At 39.3% G+C, this 14,807-nt stretch overlaps 1 non-coding gene across 1 annotated transcript; it reads right to left on the bottom strand.

Annotated features, from left to right (window-relative positions):
* Positions 1-11,663: 11,663 nt before the first annotated feature.
* On the bottom strand, positions 11,664-11,736 carry Trnam-cau (transfer RNA methionine (anticodon CAU)). Its single transcript has one exon. It is a non-coding gene; the product is annotated as a tRNA-Met (tRNA).
* Between the last annotated feature and the right edge of the window lie 3,071 nt (positions 11,737-14,807).

Below are 14,807 nucleotides of genomic sequence, written 5' to 3'. Positions count from 1 at the left end.
TAATAGCCAGAACCTTGAAGCATCCTAGATGTCCTTCAATGGAAGAATGGATGAAGAAAGTGTGGAATATATATACATTAAAGTATTACTCAGCTGTAAAAAAACAATGACTTCTTGAATTTTGCATGAAAATGGATGGAAATAGAAAATACTATCAAGATTGAGGTAACCCAGACCCAAAAAGAAGATCATGAGATGTACTCACTCATCATTGGTTTCTAGCCATGGATAGGGGCCACTGAGTCTATAATTTGTGATCCTAAAGAAGCTAACAAGTGTGTACACCCAATGAAAAACATAGTTATCCTCCTGGCTATGGGAAATAGAGAGGATTGCCGGGAAAAGATTTAAAATCTTGAGAGTGGGGTGGGATGAGGGTGAGGGGAGATGGGTAGAGAAAAGTGTGAAGGAGAGGATGAAGGGAACTTGAGGAAACGGTATGATTGGGGGTATAGGAAGGTTGGATAGAGGAACAGGGAACTCATATCTTAGTTAAGGGAACCACATAAGGGTTGGCAAGAGACTTGAACTTGGAGTGGCAACCAGGTGCCCAGGGCAATGTCCCCAGTTAGTTTCTTGGGCACCTGAGGATAGGGAACCTGAAATGAACCTATCCTATAGCCATAGTGGTGAATATCTTGCATATCACCATAGAAACTTCATATAGTGATGGATGGAGAGAGAGACAGAGACACACACTGGAGCACCAGACTGAGCTCCCAAGGTCCTAATGAGGAGCAGAAGGACTGAGAACATGAACAAGGAAGTCAGGACCATGAGGGGTGCACCCACCCACTGAGACAGTGGGGCCGATCTATTGGGAGCTCACCAAGGCCAGCTGGACTGTGACTGAAAAAGCATGGGATAAAACCGGACTCTCTGAACATGGCAGACAATGAGAGTTGATGCTAGAGGCCAAGGACAGTGGCATGGGGTTTTGATCCTACTTCATGTTCTGGCTTTGTAGGAGCCTAGTCAGTTTGGAAGTTCACCTTCCTAGACCTGAATGGAGTGGGGAGGACCTTGGAATTTCCACAGGGCTGGGAAACCTGACTGCTCTTGGGACTGTAGAGGGAGGAGAAGAGAAGTGGTGGGAGCGGGAGAGTGGCGGGCAGAGGTGGAGGGAAATGGGAGGCAGGGAGGAAGAGAAAAAACCTAACCAAGGAGTCCAACAATGACCACAATATCTCTGACATTTAGAGACCCTTCACCAGCGCAACTCGAAGAAGGCAAACACACAAAATTTACTACTAAAAAAATTAATGGAGTTAACAACCACTGGTCATTAATATCACTTAATGTCAATGGACTCAACTCACCTATAAAAAGGCACAGACTAAGAGATTGGACACGAAAACAGGATCCAACATTCTGCTGTTTACAAGAAACACACCTCAACCACAAAGACAGACACCTACTCAGAGTAAAGGGTTGGGATAAGGCTTATCAAGTAAATGGACCTAAGAAACAAGCAGGTGTGGCCATACTAATTTCTAACAAAGTTGACTTCAAACTTAAATCAATCAGAAGTGATGGAGAGGGACATTTTCTACTCCTAACAGAAAGAATTCATCAGGATGAAGTCTCAATTCTGAATACCTATGCCCCTAATATAAAATCACCCACGTATGTAAAAGAAACATTGCTAAAACTCAAGGCAGCAAACAAACCGCACACATTAATAGTAGGAGACTTTAACACTCCTCTCTCACCAATGGACAGGTCAATTAGACATAAAGCTAAAAGAGAAATAAAAGAACTAATGGAGGTAATGAATCAAATGGATTTAACAGACATCTATAGAATATTCCACCCAAAATAGGAAAGAATATACCTTCTTCTCTGCAGCTCAAGGAACCTTATCGAAAATTGACCACATACTTGGTAACAAAGCAAACATCCACAGCTCCAAAAAATATCTGTAACCACCTGTATCTTATCAGATCACCATGGATTAAAGCTAGAATTCTAGAACACTGCAACCCCCACAAAGCCTACAAACTCATGGAAACTGTACAGTCATCTACTGAAAGCAAGTTTTTCATTTCTAAGACTTTGGAGTTGCTAACCTGTGAATGAACTAAACACAGAAAATTCAATTAAAAGAACCTTTCTTCAAAGCCGGAGAGATTGCTCAGAGGTTAAGAGTACATAATGGCATTTCTACAGGACCCTGGTTTGGCTCCCAGCACCCAAATGGAGGCTAGCAATCATCACTCCAGTTCCAGAGGCTCCAGTACCCTCTTATGCACTTTGGGCACTTCACCCAGAATATACATCCAGGTAAAACAGTCACACATAAAATAAAAATAAAATCAATCTATAAAATAAACCAAGTTCTCTGGTCTGAAGATGAAGCTAAGAATTTGTCTAGTATGTATAAGATCGAGGTTCTACCCTAAAAATGAAGAAAAATATCCAGTCTGCTTTGTTGGACATAGAGGGTCATATCTATAATCCTAACATTTGAGAGGCTGAGGCACGGGATGCTTAGTTTGGAGGCAGGGTAGGCACAAATGTTCAAGTACAGCATGATATACAACAGCCTTCAAGCTGTTGCCAGGCAGCAGTTCCTCCTGGCTCTGGGCAACAATGGAGGCCTGACGAGAGGCAACATTCATCTTCTGGATTGGACCTCCTCGAAGGACCAGTGTGGTCCACGATAGCACAAGAGGCTATGTTGGTGTTAGAGGTTCATGCTGCTTTCCAGACAGAGATGAAGCTTGAGATCCACATGAACCTACACAGTCTGTGCTACTGTCCAATGCCTTTGTGATGTCCTCAGGCTCTGCCGTCTTGGTGCACCAAGCCTGTGTGAGTGGCATGTGTAACCACCTGAGACCATGTTTGAGGGACACGGTCCATGCAGCCCCTAGGGTTCTGATATTGCCAACAGCCAGGTTGATGTCTGTGGTCCAAGTTACCACCAAAGTCCATGAGGAAGCCCATGGTCAGAGTTGATGTCTGAAGCCATGTTAATGCCCGTGAGTATGGGAGAGCCTGCTCTGCCCCTCAGTGCAGGCAATACAGGCAGTAGCATGGGTGCAGGACATCTATTCCCGCCCCATCCCAGCCACTGCAAAGCTTTCCTCAGCTGATGGATGGTTTCTGGCATGGATATTGGCTGAGAAAGACTCATTCCCTTTGGGAACTTGACCACTAAGAATTTTACCATTTCAGTGAATATACAGTCAATACAAAATAGACTTGTCTTTTTTGAAGAGGGGAGATCATGGTGGACAGGAAGTAGAAATGGGAAGACTGGGAGGTGAGCACCATGGAGGCACATAATGTGAGATTCCCAAATAATCAATAAAAATGTAAACAGAAGAAAAAGAAGGAAATGAGAACCCTCTGAGACTCTGTTTCAAATATCCTGACAATTTCTCCCCTCTTATCAACAAACTTTGTAAATTACAAAATTTGTAAAATAAAAAAATTGAGCATCAGGAAAGCTGAGCTTCCAGGACCCAGTTTACTGTTGTGTAACAAAAATAAAATTCCTTAACAAGCCGAGGGTAGGATATTTATTAAAAAATACAAAGATGGCCCAAGAGATTCTTTTCAGAATTCACTTTAATAATAAACCCCTAGCTTACTTTAATAAGCCTATAACAAGAACAGATTCTAGGCCATGATGTCCAAAGCATGACAGCTGACAGCTGATAAAACACTAAAGGCTTAATTTTCCTACCCTAGCAATGTGCCAGAATTTAACTTATTGAAAGAGGCCAATGTCTTTTTTTGTTCTAATGATGATAGTGCATACTTTCATTTTTTTCAATTTTACTCAGCTTTATTAAAGTATAACAAACAGATAAATTTACAGGGTAAATGTCTTAATGCAGATAAACATTACAAAATGTCTAAGTTGAAGTAACCAACTATCATCTCACTTACCTATCCATTTTATTGTTGACATTTAAGATCCACACTCTTTGCAATTTTCAAGTATGTGTTTCTCTTATTCCTTAAAATGACTACATTTATTTAGCTTTATAATTCTGGGCTACAATACTTTTACAGCGATTTCTGATCTTCAATAAGGAAAGTATGCTGGGTCTTGTCATGAACGTATTTAGCATTCATGGATTCAACATAGGCCCCGCTGAACCATTCTGATTCTGATGGTGTCATGAATCTCAACACACAAACCCGTTAAAGATGAAATGGGCACACACCGCATGCAGATTTTGGTGTTTTCTCAATCTTCTTTGTATGAAAGTAAACAATTCTATTACAAGGGTTTTCTATTCCAATCTATTACAGCATAGTTTTGTAAGAGGCATTTTCTAGAAACTGTGATGGTACATCAATCACTGAGCCATTCTAAAGAGCTACATTATTGTTTATAGCAATTGTGATGTAAAATAGACCTCTAGAACATACTCAGCCTAACTAAAACTTTGTACCCTAGGAAGAATATCTCCCTATCTCCTCTCCCCAGGCAGCCTCTGATAACCACCATTTTAGCCTCTGTCTCTGAGTTCAACTTTTTATATTGTATTTATAAGTTAAAACAATCAGTATGTCCATGTCTTTCAGTTCTAGGCTTATTTCATTTATTATACTGTCTTCCAGATTAGATCACATAAAATGATGGGATTCCCTTCATTAAGTATGAGTTGTCTTCCACTGTGTGTATACATGCATGCATGTAAACACCATGCTATCGTTTTCTATTGCTGATCATCTTGTTTCTACTTTTAACTTTCTGAGGGATCTCCATACTATTTTCCATAATGACTGTACCAAGCCATAATTCCACCAACAGCCTATAGAGATTTTTATTATGTCTTTACCAAAATGACTTTGTCTTTTTTTCTTTTTTTTTTCTATTATTCTTTTTTTTTGGAGGGGGGGTAATACTGCAAGGTGATCTTGAGTTCACTATGCACTATGTAGCCAAGGGTGCCCTTAACTAGGTTGAACTCCTAGTTCTCCCACTTCAGCCTTCGAAGAGCTGGGATTAAGGTGTGCACCACAAGCTTTGCTTCTTTTGTTTTTTCCACAATGACCATCTGAACAGAGAAGAGGTAATAATATGTTATCTCACTGTGGTTTTGCTTTCATTACTCTAATGATTAGTGATATCAAGTATTTTTTCATAGAACTATTAAAAAGAAGCCACTTTCTGATTCATTACTAATATCACATATAAGTACTTATAGTTTAAAACTGACTTAAAAGCTTCAAGCAAAATAAAGCCCTTACTTAGAAAGACGTTCTTCCTCTAGAATTATGCAAGAAACATTTGGCAATTCCCTGCTCCATAAAAATGGTCTTTTCTAGTTGAAAAGCTAATCCTGATACATGATTGCAAAGAACACTGTCTTGCAAGCAACTCTATCTTGAGAAGTCTATAGCCACCCTTACTACTGTGTGTACAACTCCCACTTTCCTTAACACACACACACACACACACATGCGTGTGCTTCTGTATATTAAACCATTTCCTCAAAAAATAGAAAAAATAAAAAAAAACCTCAACCTTTCAGGAAAAAACAATTCTGCTCATCCTTAATTTAATAAGAATTGAAAAAAAAATGTAGTAGGTAGAGGTCAGTGGTGAGTACCTGAGTGCAAGAAGCCCTGAGTGATATATAAAACAAATGAGCACATGAAAAATGTTAAACATCATTAACAACAAGAACTAAAATGAAAACTACAATGAAGCCTGATGCAGTAGCTCAAATAGAGGCAGGAGAACACCAGGAGGTCAAGAGCAGCCTCATTTACCTAAGAACCAGTTGGAAAAAAACAAAACACAAAACACCTACAGTTAAAACTGTTACATATATAATACAGACCGACCAACCAAATTTCTATAAATGTCAATACCAAATGCTAGTAATGCTATGAAGGAATTAGAACATTTTGGCAAGCAAGTTAGTTACAATAACACTAGCAATTCTACTCATGGATAAGCTAAAAGAATCAAAAACAGATGTTCAGCCCGGCAGTGGTGGTACACAGCTTTAGTCCCACCACTCATGAGGCAGAGGCAGGCGGATCTCTGTGAGTTAGAGGCCAGCTTGGTCTACAAGAGGTAGTTCCAGGACAGTTTCCAAAAGCTACATAGAAACTATGTCTCGAAAAGAACAAAAAAACTAAATTAAAAAAAAAGAAAAGCATATGTTCAAAGACAAGTCTATATGTATATGTTTATATAAGAGCTTTATTTATAATAGCCAAGACCCAGAGACAACCAAGATGTCTTCATGAATAAATGATAAATTGTGGTACAGTTATATTGTGGCAAACTACTCGGCAATTAAAAATGTACACTGTTGCTACATTATAACAAAAGGATAAACCTCAGCGCTAAGTGGAAAAAGTCAGTCCTAGAATGTTAGGTAGGGTATATAAGTTATGGTTCTTTGAAAACCTGATACAAAAACACATGACTGGTTGTCAGGTTGGAAGAGAAAATACAGGCAGAGGGAAATGGGCCAAGCTATAAAAAAGGTACCCTGAGCATTCCTTGTGAGGAGGAAGTATGTCAATTTGACTATCAGGGTACAATTTCAATACTGTGGACCTGACATTGTAGTTTTATAAGATGTTATCAATGGGGAAACTGAGTAAAGAGTACAGAGGAATCCCTGTATTATTTTGTTCAACTACATGCAAATTTATAGTCATCTAAAAATGATTCAAGACCTAAAAGATACATTCACTCAGATCCACATCTATTTTAAATGTTTTTCTTGTCAGCGGGACTCATTGTGTACCACAGACTACCTTAGAACTTGATACACAGACCAGGCTGCATACAAATTTGAGTTTCTCCTGCCTCCACTTCCCAAGTTCTGGGATGACAGGCTTGCACCACCATGACTATCTGAATGCTTTCAATTATATTTCCTTTGGACCTCAAAGCTGTTCTCACCCCACCTTCTTCTTTGTTGCTCCAAGGCTAACGGTCTCCACTGACCACCCTTCTTTACCAATGTCATAAAGTCCTTCACCTCACACAAACCCAAACATTTGGCCAGCTCTATTATTACCAAATGTGCTCCATAAAAGCCACTCCTTAAATCAAAGTCCATATGAAAACCAATCAGGTCCAGAGTCTGTTATTTTTATACATCCATATTGCTTTACAAGATCACATTCCATACAAAACCTTTCGAAGTTTACTGTTTACTCGCAGCAGAGCTTCCCCAGGAAACACATTGTTTTCACAGCAATGATGCTTGCTCACTTACTTGACTATTTCACCAAACAATGTGTGTTTCAAAGTTCTAAATTACAGGAAATAGGAGGAAGAATTTTAAAAAATGGCAAGCACAAATGTAAAGAAACAAAGACACAACTTTCAAAATAGAAAAAAATACAAATTTTAAAACTACAGATGCTGCCCGGAGTGGTGAGACAAGCCTCTAATCCCAGCACTTGGGAGTCAGATGCAGGTGGATCTCTGCATTCCAGGAGAGCCTGGTCTCAGAGCAAGTTCCAGGAGAGCCTGGACTACACAGAGAAACCCTGCATCAACAAACCCAAAAGAATAACAATAATACAGATGCTGCCAATAAAAAGAATGAAACTAGACAGGGAATATGTATGAAGAAACCGGTATTCTACTCTGTAATGCCAGAACAACAAACATGCTTGAGATCATATCAGGCAAATAAAACTTCCTACAAAACCAGGTCTATAAAGTCTATTCTTCTGCAATTTTAACAACAACAACAACAATAAAAAAAAAAAACTATGTAAACTGAGGGCAGCAAAACGACTTATCAAGTAAAAGTACTTGCTGCACATGCCTAATAAACTACATTCAATCACCAGAATCCACATGAAGGTGGAACGGGAGAACATATCCACAAACTTGCACTCTGACTCTACACACACAACAAAGCACTCAAACGTATGCACACACATACACACAAAAAGGTAAATTTTTAAAATTTTATATAAAGCAATACTTTAATTAAAGTCATTTTTTTGACAAACGAACATCATTACTTATCTAACATACAATGTAACAATTAAATGGAGTCTTAAACTCCAAAAGAATGGAAATATTCAAATGTCCCAGGTTTGGTGATGTGCACCCATAACCCCAGCATTAAGGTGGAATTGGCAGCAGTAATAAGCCTCATCCTAAACTGCATGAGTTCTAGGCCAGCTTAGACTACAGAAGCCTACGTAAGACTATCGACAGAAATAAATAAATAAATAAATAAATAAATAAATAAATAAATAAGCTAAATACATAAATACCCAAATACTTAGGACTATTTGTGGCTATTATTACTGGTTTAGCTTTTGCATAATCACCAATCTATTCTCAAAGCACATAACTAAATGAAGAACCAAATGTAGTACAATGCAAGATGCATGTTAACTCTTCAAGGCATAACGGTAGGTAGCAATTTACAGAGTCCTAACTCTATGTGCACTATTACAAAAAACACTAAAGCTGGGTGTCTGATCCCATGCCTTCTATAGTCTGGAGGCAGAGACAGGCAGATCTTTGAGTTCGTAGCCAGAAAGGACTACATAGCAAAACCCTGTCTCAAAACACAAAACAAATAACACTGACGCTAACAACTGTGTTCTAGACTGCTTAGATGTTTCAATATGTAGTTTATATTTTAAAGTCCTAAATTAGTTGTACAAATATCTCTTACATGCTTAAATTTATCACTCACTTATTGAGAATTATCTAAACTCTTAAAAAAAACTTCATCTGGAGCAGGATAAGTTACAGACATTTCAATTAAATTATTTCCTTAGTCAGAAATAAATGTTCCAGCCAGCATAGTTTCTACATTACTTATCTTTTTTAACTTTATTTAACTTTATTTCATGTGCATTGGTATAACGATGTCAGATTCTCTTGAACTGGAGTTACAGACAGCTGCGAGCTGCCATGTGGGTGCTGGGAATTAAACCCGGGTGTAGCGTGAGGGGTCCGGTTGGTTGGGGATAATGTCGCGCCCGGTACCCCACAGAAACAGCTGACCTGAGCTAGTGAGAGCTCACTGACTCTGGACTGACAGCGGGGGAACCTGCAGAAGACCAAATTAGGCCCACTGAATATGGGGGACAGTGTAAGGCTTGGGCAGTCTGTGGGGCCACAGGTTATAGGACCAGGTTTTATCGCTAGTACTTGAACTGGCATCTAGGAGCACATTCCTTTTGGAGGGATAACGTTGCTCAGGGGAGGGCCTTGGTCCTGCCTCAAGGAGAAGTGTCAGACTTTGTTGACTCCCCACAGGAAGCCTTACCCTTTATGAAGAGTGGATGGGGGAGTGGGATGGGGAAGGTAAGGGAAGCAGGAGGAGAGGAAGGGGTGGGAATGGGGATAGTTATGTAAAAGGAGGAGACTGTATGTTTTAAAAAATCTTAATTAAAAAAAGTAAAGATAAAAATGAAACATTCTTCTGATGTCTATTTTTTTACAAGTAAAAATCTTGGAGAATGGAGCAATCTGATTTCCTAATTGGCAGCTGCTATACACTCCCTTGCTCTCAGTTCCTTCAGCAAAGGGGATGTCAGTCAAGCAGACAACCAAATCACCTTTACACCACTGGAAATTTCGAACATTCTGGGACTGCCTTAGGGAAGCTGCACAATGATCACAACTGCTTGCTCTAATCTCCAGAAAGGAAAACATGAGTCAACACACACAGAAACACAAAAAAAACAGGACATAGGACATTGTTCTTAACAATCCCAAAATGGAAATGATCAAAATATGCACCACCTTCATGAACAAATAAAATGTGATACAAGTACATTCATACAATGGAGTTTTATTCAGCAATAAAAAGAAATAAATTCAGATACATAGCCATATGGATAAACCTTGAAAACATTTCTGTAAGTAGCAAAAAAATAATTCCTGTATAAATCTATTTACACAAAATGTCAAGATGTCCACAGCAGTAAGTGTGAAGCTGAATGTGGTGGTGCACAACTGTAATTCCAGCATTTAGGAGGTGGGGCAAAAAGATCTAGAGCTCAAAGTTATTCAAGAAGAGCCTTGAAAAAAATAAACAAAACAGGAAAGGAAGAATGGCATGGAAGAGAGACAAATAATGAACAGTGATTCTCAAAGTATATGTGTTTGTTTGGGGAAGGTAAAATAGTCCTAAATTAGACTGTGGTGATTGCTGCACAACTCTAACAATATACTGCAAGCCACTCAGTTACACATTAATTTGTTTGTTTCTTTGTTTATTTATTTATTTCTGGTTTTTCAAGAAACGGGTTGTCTGTGAAACAGTCCTGGCTATAAAAGAATCCACAGGGAACTAACTGCCTGCCTCTGCCTCCTGAGAGCTGGGATTAAAGTTGTGCATCACCACCACCTAGGTAGTTACACATTGTAAACAATATGTAGATCATATGCTATCATATGAATTATATCTCAGTGAAGCTACTCCTTAAAGATAGGGTTTCATATACTCCAGGCTGGTCTGGAACTTGCTATGTAGCCAAAGATGACTCTCTTAACTCCCTGATGTCCTGCTGTCACCAACCAAGTGCTGGGATACATGCATAAACACTTGGCTATAAAGCTATTTTTTAAATGGCAATGTATTTTATTATTCAAGGTAAAAATTTTAAAAACAAAATTTTAAGTACAATTAGAGTGAATGCCAATTGCTCTGACCCACCAAGCAAAATACAGAAATGATTATTAGTTAAATAATGTGGTAAATAAGAAGGTCATTGGTCATAGAAATAGAGACATGGGATTTGAAAAATGAAAAACAGAGCTACTGTTCACAACTTACTTGGAATAAGAATGTTAGTACTTGAGATGTGAGGGTAATTCGGCAGAGACATCCTAATCCCATTGATCACCAGATTGACAGGCTGATATGGCTAGCTAGGAAGGTTTTCCCTTCCCTCCTCACTGTTCTAACTGTGACCTTCTCAAGCTGCACTGAAGAGGATGGCCCTCTCTGATAATTGACTTTCTTCAGCCAAGAGTTGAAGTATAGCTGTATTGTTATGTCACAGCCTAAAAACAAGCTCTCAGCCGGGAATAATTGGTACAGGCCTTAATCCCGTCTGGAGAAGCAAAGGCAGGCAGATTTTTGGAAGTTCAAGGACAGCATGATCCATGTTGCCACGCAGGGGAGGAGAAATGGCTTAGAAGATAAGAGCACTGACGGCTCTTCTAGATGACCTGGGTTCAATCCCAGCATCTACATGGTGATTCACAACCATCTCTAGTGAGATCTCATACCACGTTCTAGCATGCAAAAATACATGCAGGCAGAATTCTGTATACATAATTGATGGAGGAAGGTCATTGGTTAAAAAATAAAAAAAAAACTGCTGGGCGATCATAGGTTAGTACATAGGTGGATGGAGTAAACAGAACAGAATGCTGGGAGGAAGAGGATGTGAGCTCATACACCTTAGCTCTGCTCTCTGGGACAGATGCGATGAAGCTCCGACCCAGGATGGAAGTAGGCTAAAATCTTCCCGGTAAGCGCACCTTGGGGTGCTATACACATTATTAGAAATGGTCTAGTCCAGGTGTGAGTTAGCCGAGAAGAGGCTAGATATAATAGGCCAAGCAGTGTTTAAAAGAATACAGTTTGTGTGTTGTTATTTCAGGGAATAAGCTAGCCAGGCGGCCAGGGATTGGGGCGGCAGAAACACAGCCCACAGCTCCTACTACAGAATGGCGCCCAACGTGGGGCTCGAACCCAGGACCCTGAGATTATGAGTCTCATGCTCTACTAACTGAGCTAGCCGGGATGATGACACCCTGCGGATTGCTTATTCAACCCCAATATGGTATGATAGACCACGCCCTCCTGAAGGGTTGCTGTGAATACCCTCAAAAAATTGCTTCGCTCAACTGCCAACTGAGATGAAACTAGCAGACAGGTTATCCCGTAAAAGACCTGAATGACAGTGGCACCATTCAGCAGGAAGCAGTTTGTAGAGAAATAACTGCGTCCATTTTCCCAAATATTGTTTTTAAATGTTCTTTTACATTTAAAGGGGGATACAATATAGGTATGAATAATTTGCATTGATATGGATTTTGCTTCAGTGATTTAAATTTAAGGTCAATTTGTTATATGTATATGTATTTCTGATATTGATTAAGGTATTGTATTGTGTAGCTCATGTAAAAATGTTATGTATATAAGCTGTTAATGAATAGTTGTCTATAATAGTAAAGTTTGTAGTCATGTTAGATTTTCTAGATGTACATAGATATATTTTAGATTGACATTCTTCATATATTTCAAAGACTACAGAATATGCTATTTAATGTTTAAATAACTTAGGACTTTTCATGACAATAAGACACTCTGCAGGCACCCACAGCTCACCTGCCCAAGGTCCTCGTTGGTGTCACCCCATGGATTTCTAGGAACCCCTCTAGAGAGAAGCCTCTTACTAACCCCAGAACGGCACCCTGAATTGAGATATCAACAGTGTGTGTGCATTAACTTATGGAGGTGTGTTTGTGTGTTTAAGACACAATAACAGCAGATGAATTATAATATTGAAATTTCTTCTTATCTTGAGAAGAATACTTGCTACAGAAACACTATCACAGTAGTTCTGAGAGTGTAGGCTGTCTCAGCATGGAGAAGTAACTGGAGAAAACCCCTTGTAGTTCAGCTCAGTGGCCCAAGAAAGATGGTCAAGGAAAGTCAATGAAATCAGGGATGGAAGTTAAAACTCAGGCTAAATAACATTCCAAATCATTTAGGCAGAACATGAGAGACTCGTGCAACAGTCACAAGATGTCTAAAATGCCTGGAACTAGAATCTTAGGGCAGGAGAAGTTGGGGAGCTGAGAGTGCATGGCAAAAACTGACAGAATCTGACAAAAGACATGTAAGTGTAACTAGCAAACATCCATGGAAACCATGAATGGGAGAAAACCCTGAGAAGTCTGCACAGAAACATAACATCTTGACAATTCTGAGAGTTAAAGACAAAGGAGAGATCTTAAATATGTCACTGTCACATGGTGATGATTAACCCACACCATTGCAGTGTGACCCCCTGACATGTTTAAGATACCTGTCAATTCTGTCTATATAATTACAGAGAAATTCACATTGCTTGCACAGATTAACTAGCAGCACGATTTACTGCTCAATCAAAGGCAAAGCAAAGAAATCATGGACATGTTGTTGAATGCTGATGATGTTGTTGCGAGCGTTTGTGGGTTTTTTCTTAAAGGGAAATCATTGGACACAGAAATGCATGAAGCAGATCCTGTCTCTGCCATGTACCTGAAAGCATGAAAAAAATAAACTAAAATAGGTTTTTGTCACATACTGGTAAATTTTGCTGCTATGTCCAAATATGTGTGTTGCAGGAGCTCTTTCTGCTCCTTCAGGCTATAGCAACTGAGATAAAGGCCATTGGGGTGTGGTGTCTCTCTCTTTCAAAATGTAGTAACTGCCTTCAGCTTGCTCTTGTTGTAATAAGAGCGGCAGGGCTGCGTCCCCGGTACCCGGCCACCCGCATGGCTAGCTTATGCCCCGAAATAATTACACCGGAATCTGTATTCTTTTAATCACTGCCTGGCCGCTTAGTTCCAGCCTCTTATTGGCTAGCTCTTACATATTGATCTAACCCATTTCTAATATTATGTGTAGTACCATGAGCTGGCTTACCAGGAAAGATCTTAACCTGCGTCTGTCTGGAGTGGGAGAATCATGGCGACTCCTTACTGGGCTTCTTTCTCCCAACATTCTGTCTGTTTACTCCACCCACCTAAGGGCTGGCCTATAAATGGGCCAAGGCAGTTTCTTTATTAGTTAACCAATGACCTTCCTCCATCATTTCCCCTTTTTCTGTTTAAACAAAAAAGAAAGGCTTTAACTTTAACATAGTAAAATTACATATAACAAAATGGTTATCAAGCAAGAATTAGTTACAATATTTATATCTATTTTATCTCTTATCATAACTAAGGAAAACTATAACTATCTATTTATTCTTCAACTCCATCAAAGACTCCAGAAGGATATAATATTACCTAAGTAAACAAGAAATAAGAAAATTCTAGAAATGACAGAGACATCTCGCTGCCTGGACAGTCACCCAAAGTTCCTCTGTACCATTGGGGGATCCATCTTCAGCCTACAGGCCCACAGTTTTCAGCAGACATTTCCATGAATCAGGAAAATTCCAAAGACAGTTCAGTCACTTTCTGCTGTGTCCTGCAGAATGTCTCGTAGACTCTTTCATAAACCAGGAACCCCAAAAGACCATCTCACCTTTAGGCAAGTTCAGCAGTCCTCTTTCTGCGGGTTCTTTGTGTCCTGTTTATGCAACAGTCCAGGCAAGAACAGTTTCTTGCCCAAATGGCTATCAAACTCCATAAGGAGCCTCTTCGATGCCCATCATCCCCTTGAAGTAGATTGGTGCTGCCAGGAGCAGACGTGTCTCATTGTCATGAAAAACCCTAAGTCATTAAAACATTAAATACCATATTCTGTAGCCTTTGAAACATATGAAGAATGCCTATCTGAAATATATCTATGCACATCTAGAAAATCTAACTAACATGACAACAAGCTTGACTATTATTTATGATTATCCATTAGCAACCTATATTTCCTAATTATACATTACATTTTTAAATGAACTACACAATCACAATACCTTAATCAAGATCAGAAATACATATACATATAACAAAATTGACCTTAAAATCTATACAAATGCAAATTATTCATATCTATATCATATCCCCCTTTAAATGTAAAAGAATATTTATAAACCATATTTGGGAACATGGGCACAGTTTTTCTCTCCAAACTGCTTCCTGCTGAATGGGGGCGCTGTAT

This window comes from Chionomys nivalis, unplaced genomic scaffold (genome assembly GCF_950005125.1).
Source record: "Chionomys nivalis unplaced genomic scaffold, mChiNiv1.1 scaffold_44, whole genome shotgun sequence".
In the NCBI taxonomy this organism is placed as follows: Eukaryota; Metazoa; Chordata; class Mammalia; order Rodentia; family Cricetidae; genus Chionomys; species Chionomys nivalis.
The sequence above is the reverse complement of the archived record's forward strand: the minus strand, read 5'-3'. Positions and strand labels throughout refer to the sequence as shown.